Below are 4,184 nucleotides of genomic sequence, written 5' to 3'. Positions count from 1 at the left end.
AATATAGTTATACTAGAGGCCTGGTGCATGAAATTAGTGCATGAGGAGGACGGTTCCCCCTCAGCCCAGTCTGCACCCTCTCCAATCCAGGACCCCGTGGAGGATGTCTGACTGCCTATTTAGGCCCAATCCTGGGGAATAGGCCTAAAGCGGCAGTCAGACATCCCTCTCACAATCCGGGACCACTGGCTTCTAACTGCTCACCTGCCTGCCTGACTGTTGCCCCTAACCACCTCTGTCTGCCAGTCTGATCGCCCCTAACTGCCCCCCCACCTGCTGTTCTGGTGGCCCCCAACTGACCACCACTGCTGGCCTAGTCACCCCACACAGCCTGCTGTTCAGTTGTCCATTTGGTTGTTTTGGTCGTGACAGCCCCTGGCTTTTTATATATTAGGATTGCTGTTGTAAGTGTAATGTTTTACATAAAAATACATTTTCTATATTTTGCAGGTACTATATAGTAATATTGTTGATCTTTATATATTGATCATTTATTCTGAAACTTTGCTAAACTCCACTATTATTTTTTAACACTTTAGCTATAGATTCCCTTATATTTTCTATGTAGCTAATTATATCATCTATATACTTAGCTATCCAGGACTGTAGTCACTGAACTTTGAGCACTAGTCCTAGTTGAGATATACTGGGAAGTGTAAAGTATACACCAGACTTTGGATGACTAAATTGGAAAGAAATGCAAAATATATCACTAATAATTTAATATTTATTACATGCTAAAATGATAATATTTTGAATATAACGGTTTAAATAAATAAATTATTTGAATACTTTTTTGATGTGGTTATTGAAAAATTTAAGCATATGTAACTCACATATTTGGCTTGCTTTATACTCCTTTAAACAGTCTGGTCTGCAAATAACTTTCTGCCAGTCACATATTTTCATGGGGAAAATAATTCTCTTGGTATCCTGATCTAGGATTGCTCTCAGATATGTTCCACAACCATTATTATTCTTTATTTTTAAGTAAATCTTTATTGTTGAAAGTATTACATATGTCCCTTTTCCCCCGCATTGCCCTCTCCCACCCCTCTCCCCATCAAGCCTTCACCACCCTATTGTCTGTGTCTATGGGTTATGCATATACCCATATGAGTTCATTGGTTGATCTCTCCCCCCTCCACCTTCACCTGCCTTCCCTCTGAGGCTTGACAATCTGTTCCATATTTCTATGTCTCTGAGTCTATTTTTGTTCATTAATTTATGTCGCTCATTAGACTCCACATATGAGTGAGATCATGTGATACTTATCTTTCTCTGACTGGCTTATTTCACTTAGCATAATGCTCTCTAGGTACATCCATGCTGTTGCAAATGATAGGAGTTCTTTCTTTTTTATAGCTGTGTAGTATTCGATTGTATGTTACAGTCTTATACCACTCATCTGCTGATGAGCACTTAGGCTGTTGCCAAATCTTAGCTATTGTAAATTGCGCTGCTATGAACATAGGAGTGCATGTGTTTTTTCTGATGGGTGTTTCTGAATTCTTGGGATATATTCCTAGAAGTGGGATCACTAGGTCAAATGGGAGTTACATTTTTAATTTTTTGAGAAAACTCCAAACTGTTTTCCACAGAGGCTGCACTAGTTTGCATTCCCACCATCATTGTACTAGGGTTCCCTTCTCTCCACATCCTCACCACTTGTCATTTTTTGATTTGTTGATGATAGCCATTCTAACAGGTGTGAGGTGGTACCTCATTGTCATTTTAATGTGTGTCTCTCAGATGATTAGTGACTTTGAGCATTTTTTCATATGCCATTTGGCCTTCTGTATGTCTATTTTTGAGAAGTGTCTATTTAGGTCCTGTGCCCATTTTTTAATTGGATTGTTTATCTTCCTTTTGTTAAGTTGTATGAGTTCCCTGCAGATTTAGGAGGTTAACCCCTGATCAGGTGTATCATTGGCAAATATGTTCTCCCATGGAGTGGGCTCCCTTGTTATTTTTTTATGGTTTCTTTTGCTGTCCAGAACCTCTTTATTTTGATATAGTCCCATTGGTTTCTTTCTTCTTAATTTCCATTATCCTAGGAGATGTATCCATAAACATATTGCTATGAGAGATGTCTGAGATTTTGCTGCCAATGGTTTCTTCTAGGATTTTTATGGTTTCACGTCTTACATTTAAGTCTTATCCACTTTGAGTTAATTTTTGTGTATGGTGTAAGTTGGTGGTCTGATTTCACTTTTTTGCATGTATCTGACCAATTTTCCCAACACCATTTATTGAAGAGGCTGTCTGGACTCCATTGTATTCTCTTGTGTCCTTTGTCAAATATTAATTGAGCATAATGGCTTGAGTCAGTTTCTGGTTTCTCTGTTCTGTTCCATTGGTCTATATGCCTGTTCTTGTGCCAGTTTCAGGCTGTTTTGAGTAGAGTGGCTTTGTGGTATAAAGGTAACAAATTGGAAAGGAGGAAGTAAAACTTTCCCTATTCATAGATGACATAATACTGTACGTATAAAACCCTAAAGACTCCATCAAAACACTACTCGATTTAATAAATGAACTCAGCAGGACATTCAATAAGAGAGAGCGGAAGATATACACAAGTAGAAGAATATGCCGTGTTCATGGATTGGTAGAATCAACATCATTAAAATGGCCATAGTACCGAAAACAATCTATAGATTCAATGTAATCCCTATCAAAATACCAAAGGCTTATTTCACAGACATAGGACAAATATTCTGAAAATTTATATGGAATCAAAAAAGACCCTGAATAGCCACAGCAACCTTGAGAAAGAAGAACAAAGTTGGTGGGATCACAATACCAGATATCATGTTATACCACAACCATTATTTTGTTGATTTTTATTACATAAGAAACTTTTTTTTTTGTCATTTTAAGGCTATTGCAAATTATGATACATCAGTACAATAAAACACTATTTACTTATAAGCAACAAGGTATAAAACAGTTTCCAAGGTATATTGTTAAGTAAAAAATGCAAGATGTTTAAGACTATGTAGATAACGTTTTCATTAGTGTAAAAAATAGTGGGTTATATATCTACATATGTTATATAACACATATAACCATACATTGAAATATAGAAACTGACCATGTAGTTACTCAGAAGAAGCATTTAGAAGACTGGAGTTCAGGGTGGAAGAGAGATTTATTTTATACTTTTATTAATGTTTTTACTATTTGCCTTTTAAAATATTTACATTACTTTTTTGAAGATAAAAACAGTATTTAAATTTCTTTGTGTTTCAAACTTCTAGGACTACCACAGCATACTAAACTAATTAGCATTTATTTTTATGACATTACTATCAGTTGTGTCAAAGAAATTTTTGTGAATAGAAAAGATGTCATGAGTGTTGAGAACAGAATGAAAGGGACTAAGGTTGGAATCAGCAATGCCAATTAGAAGGCTGTTGCAATTATCCAGTTAAGGAGATGGTGGCCTCGTCCTTGTTGGCAGCCAAGGAAGTAAGGAAAAATGATGTACACATAGATGTATAAAATCACAGAGGTGTCCTAGCTGGTTTGGCTCAGTGGATAGAATGTCAGCCTGCGGACTGAAGGGTCTCAGGTTCGAATCCAGCCAAGGGCACATACCTGGGTTGCAGGATTTATCCCCAGTGGGGGATGTACCCTGAAGTGCTGGGGTCCAGCCCCAGCGGGTCCAGGGGTCCCCAAAGGTGTGGACGGAGTCGGCAAAGAAGGAATGACACGGAGACAGCGTTCAGTTGATCAGCATAGTTGGGTTCTCTAGCCAAGTTCTGGTCAGGATCTCCAGCAAAGTTCTGCCGTTTATTGTCTTTTCTGTCACCAGAAGTCCCTGTTCGGGCGCCAGATGCTGGGGTCCAGCCCCAGCAGGTCCAGGGGTCTCCAAAGGTCTGGACAGAGTCGGTGAAGAAGGAATGACACAGAGGCAGCCTTCAGGTGATCAACAGCCTTGCCAGGATCTCTAGCCACAATCTCCAGCCAAGTGCTGTGTCCATGTTCTCTTGCTAGGTTCTCCAGCCAGGTTCTCCAGGTTCTCCAGCCAGGTTCTGTAGCCATGTTCTCTCGCTCGGTTCTCCAGCCAGGTTCGGTAGCCAGGTTCTGTAGCCAGGTTCTGTCCAGGATCTTTTGCCATGTTCTCTCCAGCGAAGTTCTTCTGTCTCTAGGTTCTGTGTAGGTTCTGTCTTCTAAGTTCT

Source organism: Myotis davidii, unplaced genomic scaffold (assembly GCF_000327345.1).
Source record: "Myotis davidii unplaced genomic scaffold, ASM32734v1 scaffold2368, whole genome shotgun sequence".
Classification (NCBI taxonomy): Eukaryota; Metazoa; Chordata; class Mammalia; order Chiroptera; family Vespertilionidae; genus Myotis; species Myotis davidii.
This window is presented reverse-complemented; position numbering follows the sequence as displayed.